The following is an 11,741-nucleotide window of genomic DNA, read 5'->3' on the forward strand; positions in this document are numbered from 1 at the left end:
CATGTTTTCTAGCTTGACAGGCCAAGCTTGGCTGTGCAGACACACCATTCAGCTCAAAAACACCAGCTCCAATCAGTTTCTTGGTATCTCTGTTTTTGAGGCAGAGCTGACGTTAGGAGAAGAGAGTCTATTCCAGGAGAAGGAGGGTGGAAAGAAAATTTCTATCATCTATCTATGTCCATCTACCTACGGGTCTCTCTGTCCCTCCCTCCCTCCCTCCTTTCTTTCTTTTTTTTTTTAAGTTCTTATTTGAATTAAAATAGATTTATTAATACCTGTGGAAAAGGTAATATAACCATTTAGATTACCCACTTTACTGATAGGGAAATTGTTCAATAAGAAACTTGGCACACTGATTTTCACCTGCTAAAATGTTATCATCTCGCATATAATAAGAATTAGTTAAGTAGGAAATATAGTCGAGAAAGGCAAGAAATGAAACCAAGAGGCTGACAGAGGCCTTATTTCCATAGTTGGGCCCTTGGTAGACTTTATCCTGAGAACAGCAGGGAGCCATTGAGGGTTATCGAGTAAGACAGGGTCATTGTCACTTTGGTGGCTAGTGTCCGGGAAGGGAGGATTGATCTACCCCTGGTCAGCCCCTAAACCCTAGCCACCTCTGTCCCTGAGGCTCGCAGCTCCCATACAGTATCTGCTGTCCTTAATCTGTCAGGCATGAGAGGGCTGGGATGTATCCAAACATATGGGCTCAGAGGGAGAAGTGGTTCCTGCTACCCTCTGTCCCCAGCCCACTCAGGCTGAATGTAACTGTCCTGGATGAAGCCATCATCATCCTCATCTTCACCCACCTCCAGGCAGACACCCTTTCTTGTCTCAGGCAGTGGGCAGTGCTGGTAGCTGGTGTGGTATTTGGGGCAGAGGTGGCATTTGGCAGCAAGTGCAACCACAGCCCCCAGTAAAATCCTCACCAACACTGGCTATGCCCCGGGACCCCGGGCCCGGTTCAGGGGACAAGGCTAATGCCGTGGGGAGCTCCGAGGGCTCTGCAACGGTTTGGTTTATCTTAGTCATGAAGGGCCCGAAGACACCGATGAACCTCAGGCTTGGCCAGATCTGGATCCAAGGAGATCTACAGGTGTCAAGCAGCCCTGGGGCACAGTCCTGGGAAGGAAGCAGGCGGGGCTGCAGCTGCAGGTGAAGGAGCAGAGCTGGACAGTAGGCAACACCCCCAAAAGGGAGGACTCTTTCTACATCTTCCCAAGCTTTTGCGAAAACGTTGCAGGCCTCACCCGTTCCCTCAGTACCGGGCGAGGAGTGGATACAGCTGGGATCCAGAGAGGGCTCTAGCGTGTCCTGGAAGGGGCGGACACCTCAGCAGGCAGCTGCTCAGGCTGGCGGCCCTGATACGCGGTGCATTTCCGGTGACAGGTACAAAGTCCAGAGTTGAAAAGGGAGCTTTGCAGGCCTGTGAAGATGGTGGGATGAAACCGGAAGGACTGGTGTTGAGCAAAGCTGGAGGGACCAAGAATACTAAAATTCCCTGAAAATGTGTAAGCCTGTGTGTGTGTGTGTGTGTGTGTGTGTAGGAGGGATGTAGGGACATTGAGGTCAATGGGGAGTGTGAGTTCAGAGGCCTTTTAGGGAGTGTATATGTGCTCTTGGGACGGGAGGTGTGGGGGCGGAGCCCCAGAAAGAAGTTTCCAGGCTCTCGGCCTCACATAGAAAGGTGTTGGCTCAGGTAGTAAATGGCCAACTGTGATTGCATGGCCATCAGCTGTGGCTAGTTGGCCGTCAGCTGTAACCAGTGAGCCATTGGCCACAATATAACTGCTGTGGCTATGCTAGGAGAGAGAGAGGAAAAGATGGCGGTTTGAGAAGAAGGAGGAGAAGAGAAGGAAGAATGGGGCTAGCAAGAAGATGGCGGCTGGGCTGGCAAGTGTGGATGGCGGTTTGCGGACAGTGTGGATCCAGCCTCCAGTGAGAGTATAGTGCCGCCAGAGAGAATAAAGTGGTATGACTCCCCTACCTATGGCTCCATGGGTGTTCCTTTTTGGCCTCACCATATCCTGCGTTCCTGTATGGGGAGCGGGAGCAGAGACCCCGCAGGCCTCCCTGCATGACAAATGGCGCAGCGAGCAGGGTCTCCCGCTTGACACATGGCGTAGTCGGCAGGATATGGTGCCGGCCAAAGCTCTCCAAAGGACGGTGGAGCAGTTTGTGTGTATGAACACTCAGTCTGAGGAAGACCAGGAGGAGCAGCTGCCGGAGAGCTGGACCCCCGTGGAGGGGTGGGAGGACGTGGACGGTTCTCCCACCAGCACAGGAAAAGCCATGCAGCTGCTGGAGAGATGGACCCCCGTGGAGAGGTGGAAAGATGTGGACGGTTCCCCAACCAGCACAGGCCGGAGAAAGCGAAGGTCGTTGCAGCCCTGTGGGCCGGGGAAGTTCCTGCTCAGGCAGCCCGGATGCAGGACTTACAGTCCCAGGAGGTAACGCTTGCTGAGTCCTCCGTGGGAGATGAGGGTGAGGTCAAGGTCGTCCCTCACCCCCAGGACAGCCCTGGTGAATGACTATGGACTATGGGGAATTGCTTTCCATCCCTAATTTAATGGACCGCTTGACTGTTTGTTTGGGAACTGTTGTTAGTGGAACTGGGGGATATTTGCTTTTGTCTCTTGACTGGCCGCCATTGAGAATATGTAAGCACCTTGATTGTGAGTCGCTGTTGTTCCAGCAGGGTACCCTGAGAGGCACAGAGAGAGTGGCAGTGCGCTGAGAGGTCTGGCTGAGCCCTGAAGATACCCTGGCTGTGCCCAGGAAGTCGGGCTGTTCCCAGAGAGAGTGGCAGTGCCCTGAGAGCCCTGGCTGTGTCCAGGAAGTGTGGCTGTGCCCACAGAGAGTGGCAGTGCCCTGAGAGCCCTGGCTGTGTCCAGGAAGTGTGGCTGTGCCCACAGAGAGTGGCAGTGCCCTGAAAGCCCTGGCTGTGTCCAGGAAGTGTGGCTGTTCCCAGAGAAAGTGGCAGTGCCCTGAGAAATCCTAGCTGTGCCCGGGGAAACTAGTGGTACCCTAAGAAGTCCAGGAAGTCTGGCTGTGCCCAGGAGTACTGGTGGTGCCCTGAGAAACCCTGGCTGTGTCCGGGAAGACAGGTGGTACCCTAAGAAGTCCAGGAAGTCTGGCTGTGCCCAGGAGTACTGGTGGTGCCCTGAGAAACCCTGGCTGTGTCCGGGAAGACAGGTGGTACCCTAAGAAGTCCAGGAAGTCTGGCAGTGCCCAGGAGTACTGGTGGTGCCCTGAGAAACCCTGGCTGTGTCCGGGAAGACGGGTGGTACCCTAAGAAGTCCAGGAAGTCTGGCTGTGCCCAGGAGTACTGGTGGTGCCCTGAGAAACCCTGGCTGTGTCCGGGAAGACAGGTGGTACCCTAAGAAGTCCAGGAAGTCTGGCCGTGCCCAGAAGCACTGGTGGTGCCCTGAGAAACCCTGGCTGTGCCCAGAGAGCCTGGCTGTGTCCAGGATATTGCATTCACCCCCAGGCTCCTCGCACAGGTCCCCTCGCGGAAGACGCTTGTCGCGTAGATTGTGAGGCGAGAGCCTGTAGGGGTGGAGTGTGGGGGCGGAGCCCCAGAAAGAAGTTTCCAGGCTCTCGGCCTCACATAGAAAGGTGTTGGCTCAGGTAGTAAATGGCCAACTGTGATTGCATGGCCATCAGCTGTGGCTAGTTGGCCGTCAGCTGTAACCAGTGAGCCATTGGCCACAATATAACTGCTGTGGCTATGCTAGGAGAGAGAGAGGAAAAGATGGCGGTTTGAGAAGAAGGAGGAGAAGAGAAGGAAGAATGGGGCTAGCAAGAAGATGGCGGCTGGGCTGGCAAGTGTGGATGGCGGTTTGCGGACAGTGTGGATCCAGCCTCCAGTGAGAGTATAGTGCCGCCAGAGAGAATAAAGTGGTATGACTCCCCTACCTATGGCTCCATGGGTGTTCCTTTTTGGCCTCACCATATCCTGCGTTCCTGTATGGGGAGCGGGAGCAGAGACCCCGCAGGCCTTCCTGCATGACAGGAGGGTATCGTGTATTGGTGTGACCTGGGTAGAGGGTTCAAGCCTTCATCTGGATCTCAAGGATCCTGTGACCCCACAAAGTTAGGTTCTGAATCTCCCTGTTTCCTTACTCCTTGTCCCCGGGCCTAGTGCCTCCTACTCCTTGAAGACTCAGTTCCGGAGTCACCTCAGTTCAGGAGTCTACTCCCACATGCCCCACCTCCTCCCAGGCTGGATGGACCTCAAATCCCAAGCCAGGAAAGTAACTAGTATGGAGAGAAGAGTGTTCACTGCAAAACAATGGAGAGTTCAATGCAAATCAGAGAGTCTCAGAGCATCTGTGTTTCAAAAATCTCTCAAGTGTGTCTATTTAACCAGGCAAAAGAGGCTCCTCTTATCCTTCTGAATTAAGAGCTTGAAGGGAATTCATTCATTCACTTTCTCCCTCATTCATTTACTCATTCAACAAACATTCATTGAGCATGTGCTCTTACGGATTTAGTGATGAGTAAGAAAGAAGATTGCCACCTTCATGGAGATTGTATTCTAGTGGTGGTGAAAGATAAAGAAGCTAAATAAATGTGGTGATTTCAGATTGCGACAAATGCAATGAAGGGGATAAAATAGTGATGCAGTAATTGTTAATTGTTCAGTGTGGTACATTATATAGGATAGTGTCCTCATTATCTATTGCTGTGTAACCAATCACCGCAAAACTTATGGTCAAAACAGATATCTCTGAAGTATCAGTTGAGGGGGTCAACTGGGGCTAGAGGATCAACTTTCAAGACAGCTCATTCCCATAGCTAGCTGTGTGCTGAGAACTCCTCCTGCACTGTCACCTGTGGGTTTCACTTTCTTTCCATGTGGCTGCTTGGGCTTCCTCACAGTGTTGTGGCCGAGTTCTAAGAGTTAGTATTACAAGATACAGAAAGTAGACTCCAAAGTCCCAGAACATCACTTTTGCCACATTTCACGATTTAAACAAGTCACTAAGACCAGCCCAGGTTTATGGGGAAGGGAATGGACTCCATATAGTCAGGAAGTGCTCTCTGAGGAGGTGATTTTGGGGTTCTAAGAGCAAACCCAAAGGGTGTAAAGGAGAAAAGCGTATGGTGTGCAGAACAGCCAGGAGGCTGGTGTGACTAAGGCATGTAGATTGGAAGAATTTAGTGCCACATGCAGTTGGAAAGATAGGCAGTGGCCACGTGGTGTGGGCCATATTAAGGATTCTGGATTTTATTGGTCAGTTCAATAAGAAGCCATTGAAGGATTTTAAGCAGGAGTGATACGAACTTTTAGAAATTGACATTGTGTGGAGGGGAGACTCTTTCATGGTGTGACCACTGCCTGGCCTTGCTGGACTGCTGCCAGACCCTTGTGCTAGATCCAGCTAGAACAAAGACTGCTTCCTGTGAACCCCCTTAGAGACTGCCCCACCACTCCCCTATACCACAGGTGTGCTGGATCCTGGAATAGGCCCTCACCCTGCCCTGGGCAGGTATGGGAGGCATTTTCCTCATGTGTGTGTGTGTGGGGGGGTCAGCCTCCTATCCACTCTGCCCTGTCCTATTAACCCCTTAGTGCCTGGCAAGTGGTGTGAAGGATACCCATGTCATCTTGCTGCCACCCAAGACGCACCTCATATGTAAGTTCCCGTAATCAAGGCATAATATAATGCTGGAATTGTCAGCCTCTTGCTTTGGCCTTTTCAACCTGGAAAAATTTTCCCAACATATTGACTCTATATTAGTCTGCTAGGTCTGCCATAACAAAATACCACAAATGGGGCAGCTAAACAACAGAAACTTATTCTCTCACAATTCTGGAGGCTGGAAGTACAAGATCGAGATGTCAGCAGATGTTTCTCTTAAGGCCTCTCTTCTTGGCTTGCAGATGTCTGCCATCTTACTTTGTCTTCACATGGCCTTTCCTCTGTATCTCTGTGTGTCTGAATTTCCTCTTCTTGTAAGGACATCGGTTAGACTAAATTAGGTCCCATTCTAATGGCCTCATTTTAATTTAATCACCACCTTTAAAGGCTCTATCTCCAAATACAGTCACATTCTGAGGTACTGGGGGTTAGGACTCCAACATATGACTTTTGGAAGGACACATTTCAGTCCATAACACCTACCAAGAAGATTCTGGATTTCCAGGAAGGTCCAATTGGATGCTGTGAAACCGGGTTGGGGATGCAACAGTAAATCAGATGAGAGGTGAAGAAGACCTGGAGCAGGATGACGTCAGAACAATGGATGGATTCTAGATTAAAAATTCATGGTAGAACTGTGGATTGGAAGTGATGAGCAAAGGAAAAGAGAAATCAGAGATGACTCTGAGATTTGTAGCTTGAGCCCCTAGACAGTGAGGATTCAGGCAGCTGGGGCCTTCTGTCTCCTTCTACATTCCATCTGGCTACACTTGAATTCTTAGCTCTTCCAACAGTAATGCAACAGAGTCCCAAGTCCAGAAGCCAGCCCCAAGTATCCCTATTGGATACACCATCTTAATTCTAGCAACTGACACCAGCTCTGAATATACTGGGGGTTATGGGTTTAATTGTGCCCTTCCCAAAAAGATATGTTGAATTCTAATCTTCAGTACCTCAAAATGTGACCTTATCTATTAGAAATAGGTTTATTAGAAAGGTAATAAAATGAGGTTATTAGGGTGGACCCTAATCCAGTATGACAAGTATCTTTATAAAAGGGGGAAATTTGGACAGACACAAATAGAGTTAAAATGATATGAAGACACACAGAGAGAATGCCATGTGAAGACAAAGGATTGGAGTGATGCATCTACAAGCTAAGGAACACCTGAGGGTACCAAAAGCTAACAGAGAGGCATGGAACAGTCCCTTCCCTAGCACCTTCAAAGGGAGCATGGCCCTGAGTACACCTCAATTTTGGACTCCTGGCCTCCAGAGCTCTGAGACAACAAATTTCTGTTATTTTAGGCCATTCAATTTGTGGTACTTTGTTACACAGCTCCAACAGCCTCATACACTGGGTAAACCAGAAGGGCTGGGGAACTAACCAGGAGCAGCTCCCAGCCGAAGTCTGCTGGGAGCTGGTAAATACATAACCCAGCTTTCTTGCTTCCTGTAGTTGGGTTCCACACCACTTTCTGGAGTTTCTCCAGTGAGATGAAGCTCCAGTCATCCAGAGAGTAAGTGGCTTGACAACCCACTTGTCTTACCTGCTTTCCCTCCCTGTCTCATTTCACCACTTCCTGCCAGTGTTTCTGAGATCTCCCAAATAAACAACTTACATGCAAATGCTTGTCTCAGATCTATTCCTAGGGGAGTGCAGCCTGAGGTAGAAGTCATCCATGAGCAGCTAAATCCTGGTGTCCCAGCCCACACATCCTCTGATGAGATAAACTGGCTACAACTTGAGAAGGCCATCCTCCACCAAGCCTGGTTCTTGAATATTTCTGCACCATCTATCATAGAATGCAGTGGTGCATAAAATGGCTCATCTATCTAAGGGAGTTAAAGGAAAAAAAATTCTCTTGTTTTACCCTCCACTTTCCTCCATCTCTATCCCCAAGCAATGGTATACCCAAGGGTTGGGAGAGGGAATTGTTGCCAATTACTGCATTGATAGTTAAGTGATACTTGAAAGCAGTAGTGTTTGTGATATTCAGGCTTTCTTATGCCAGGTCATATTGTGTTCAGAATAAGTTATACAAGAATGGGGCTTGTATAAGTTATATGGTCTATAACTTATACTTATAAATAGTGTAAGTTATAGACCATATACTATTTAATTACTAGTGGGGATAATGTTGGGGAGATAGAGCTGGAAGAATAACACCATCAAGGTCTTATGGACTTGGAGAAAAGTAGAGGACCACTCAGTGACTTTTCCCTTTCTCTCTCAATTTCATTTCAAGTCCTTAACTGAGAAGGATAAAAGAAGGGCACTTGCTGGGTAGCAGCAGGTCATCTTCCATGTGACATATCCTACTGAAAAATTACAGCTATTTTGTTTCTTTAATTTCATTGGAACATAAGACAATCACTGCTTACTTGTTATCTGAAAGCTAATTTGTTATCTGCATGAATCTGGTCAAGATGGTGGAGTAGGTAAATGCTGTGCTTGTCTTCTCTCATCACCACATCAAAATTACAACTAAACTACAGAACAACCATCATTGTGAATCACCTGAAGTCCAGCTGAACCAACACCCTACAACTAGAGACATAAAGAAGAAGCCACCTGGAGATTGGTAGGAGGCAGAGATGTGGAATGGGCTGGTCCCACACCCGTGTGACCATTAAAAATTGGGAGGGATATCTCGGCTGTGGAGGTCCCCCAGAACAGTGAGGGGTCCCAACCTCACACCAGGCTCCCAAGTCCAGGGTACCAGTGCCAGGGAGAGAAGTCCTCATAAATTCTGGCTGTGAAAGCCAGCAGAGATTGTGGCTGAGTGAGACGAGGGTGGCTGGAGTCCCAGGTGCTGCTCTTAAGGGGCCCACATATAGATTTATTCACTGATGGACTCACTTGCTGTGAGCTCCAGCACTGGGACAGCAGCTCAAAGGCATCAGGGACATATAATGAGGAACTGAATTGTTTGGCTATAGGGCAAGGGCTGGAGGGGCAGCTCTCTCCCGGACGGAGGAGCTGGCAGAATCCATTGTTTCTTTGTTGGGCCCTCCCCATTTCAGTTGTGCAGATGCAAACAGCTGCCATGTCTGAGTCTCCATCAACTTGGCTAACATCACTTATCCACTGTTGATTCGCTGAGACCCCGCCTCCCCCAACTTTCAGGCCCAGCCAAGCCACCTCCAGTCTTTTCCATACAAAAGGCCTGCCTTGGCTCATATTGCAGGCTTTCCTAAAATCTCTCAAAGGTTCACAAAACCCAAACAAGCAGCATCTGCCCTCAGCATCTCCTGTACCACTTGCCAAGCCTGTCACTAGAGGCCTCTGTTTGTGGCTTGGCTTCTTGAGGCACTTCCAAGCCTAGTGCTGGCAGCAGCCATCTGTGGATTGCTTTGTGGCTCATGCCAGGTGGCCTAGGGCAGGGCACAAGCTGTGGATGAACTTCATCTGTGCCAGGGCCCCACCAGCAGACCCTGGGGCTGGCAACCCTTGTGGCCAGCTTCGGACCGAGCTGGAGCACCATGTGACCACCTCCAAGATGACACACCCAAAGGGCAGACTAGTCAGGCACCAGAGCCCTGCTGAACTGAGTTCTGCTCTGTAGGGTCAGCACCTCCACAGCAGCTCCTCCACTCTAGTCACAGCCAATGCTCCCAACCAGTCAGGCTGAGGGCTAATCCCTCTTATTGATGTGAAAACAGCAACCAAGGCTCAACTACAACAGGAGGGCACACACAACCCACACAAGGGACACACCTGGAGCACGTGGCTCAGGTAACAAGGGAGACTGTGCCATTGGGTTCCACAGCACACCTACTACATAACACCACTCTACTAAGACTGGGAGACATAGCAGCCCTACTTATTACATAGAAACAAACACAGGGAGGCAGCCAAAATGGGGAGACAAAGAAACACGTCCCAAATAAAAGAACAAAGATCCAGAAAGAAGAACTAAACAAAATTAAGACAAACAATCTACCAAATGCATAGTTCAAAACATTGGTTATAAGGATGTTCAATGATCTCAGAGAGAACTTCAACAAAGAAATAGGAAACATAAAAATGGAGAGAGAAAACATGACAAAGAACCGGTCAGAAATAAACAATACAATAACTGAAATGAAGACTACATTAGAGATAATCAACAGTAGATTAGATGAAGCAGAGGATCAAATCAGCAATTTAGAAGATGAGGTAGCAGAAAACACCCAAACAGAACAGTGAAGAGAAAAAAAAGAATCAAAAAATAAATAAAGAAAAAGAGAGAGAGAGAGAGAGAGAGAGAGAGAGAGAGAGAAACAAAGGAAGGAAGGAAGAATAGTTAAGGAGCCTCTGGTTCAAAATCAAATGTACCAGCATTCACATCATGTGGGTACCAGAAGGAGAAGAAAGAGAGCAAGAAATTGAAAACCTACTTGAAGAAATAATGACAGAAAACTTCCCTAAGCTCACAAAGAAAATAAACATATAAACCCAGGAAGTGCAGAGAGTCCCAAACAAAATGAACCCAAACAGGCCAACATCAAGACACATCATAATTAAAATGCCAAAGGTTAAAGGCAAGGAAAGAATCTTAAAAGTAGCAAGAGAAAAGCAGTTAGTTGCCTGCAGGGAGCTGTATTAGACTGTTAACTAATTTTTTTAACAGAAACTTTGCCGGCCAAAAGAGATTGGCATGAAATATTCAAAGTGATGGAAAACCAGCATCTACAACCAAGATCACTCTCCCAGCAAAGCTATTATTTGAAATTGAAGGACAGATAAAGAGCTTCCCAGACAGGAAAAAGCTAAAATACCACTAAGCCAGTATTACAAGGAATCTTAGAGGGACTTCTTTAAGACAAAAGATAATAAATAAATAAATACATACATACATAATAGAATGGCAATAACTACATAGCTATCAATAATTACTTTAAATGTAAATGGATTAAATGCTTTAATCAAAAGACATAGGGTGGCTAAATCAATAGGAAATCAAGACCCTACATATATATGCTGCCTACAAGAGACTCACTTCAAATTGAAAGACACACACAGACTTAAAGTAAAGGGATGGAAAAAGATATTTCATGAAAATGGAAATGAAAAAAAGCAACAAAACAAAACAAAACAAAACAAAACAAAACAAAAAGCTGCAGTAGCAACACTTATACCAGACAAAATAGATTTTAAAACAAAGGCTGTAACAAGAAACAAAGAAGGACCAAGTAATCCCACTTTTAGATATTTATCTGAAGAAGCCCAAAATGCTATTTCGAGAGGATGTGTGCATCGATATGTTCATTGCAGCGCTGTTTATAATGGTCAAGATGTGGAGGCAGCCTGGGTGTCTGTCAGTGGATGAAGACTAGGTGGTACATACATAGATGGAACATTGCTTCAGCCAGGGAAAGGAAGGTTCTTGCTATCTGCAGCAGCAGGGATGGAACTGAAGGGTGTTGTGCTGAGTAGAGTGGAAAATAGAAAAAGTCAGATACAATGTGATTTCACTTATATGTGGAATCTAAAGAACAAAATAAAGAAACAAAACAGAAACAGACTCACAGATAGAGAGAACATTTCGATGGTTACCAGATGGGAGGGGTGTTGTGGGGTGGGTTAAAAAGAAGGAAGGGATTAAGAAGTACAAATTGGTTGTTACAAAGTAGTTATGAGAATAAGGAATATAGTCAATAGTATTGTAATAACTATGTCTGGTGTCAGATGAATTCTAGATCTATCAGGGTGATAGATGGGAGGGGCTTGGGGGCAGGGTGAAAAAGGTGAAGGGATTAAGAAGTACAAATTGGTAGTTACAAAATAGTCATGGGGATGTCAAATAAAGCATAAGGAATATACTCAATAATATAGCAATGACTATGTACAGTGCTACATGGGTACTAGACTGGTCAGGGGGATCACTTCTTAAATTACATAAACGTCTAACCACTATGCTGTACACCTGAAATTAATATAAAATAATACTGAATGTCAACTGTAATTGAAAAAATTTCAAAGCGGGGGTGGGGGGAAGGTGAAGAGGAATAAGAGGTCCAAATTTCCAGGTATAAAACAAGTCTTGGGGATGTAATGTGCAGCATGGGGATATAGTCAATAATATTGTGATTACGTGGTACAGTGTC

The 11,741-nt window shown here is 47.1% G+C and overlaps 1 pseudogene; it reads right to left on the reverse strand.

Moving 5' to 3' along the window:
* Positions 1-709: 709 nt before the first annotated feature.
* On the reverse strand, positions 710-1,032 carry LOC109455354 (type III endosome membrane protein TEMP pseudogene; annotated as a pseudogene).
* Between the last annotated feature and the right edge of the window lie 10,709 nt (positions 1,033-11,741).

This window comes from Rhinolophus sinicus, chromosome 5 (assembly GCF_057876585.1).
Source record: "Rhinolophus sinicus isolate RSI-liver-muscle chromosome 5, RSI-T2T, whole genome shotgun sequence".
NCBI lineage: Eukaryota > Metazoa > Chordata > Mammalia > Chiroptera > Rhinolophidae > Rhinolophus > Rhinolophus sinicus.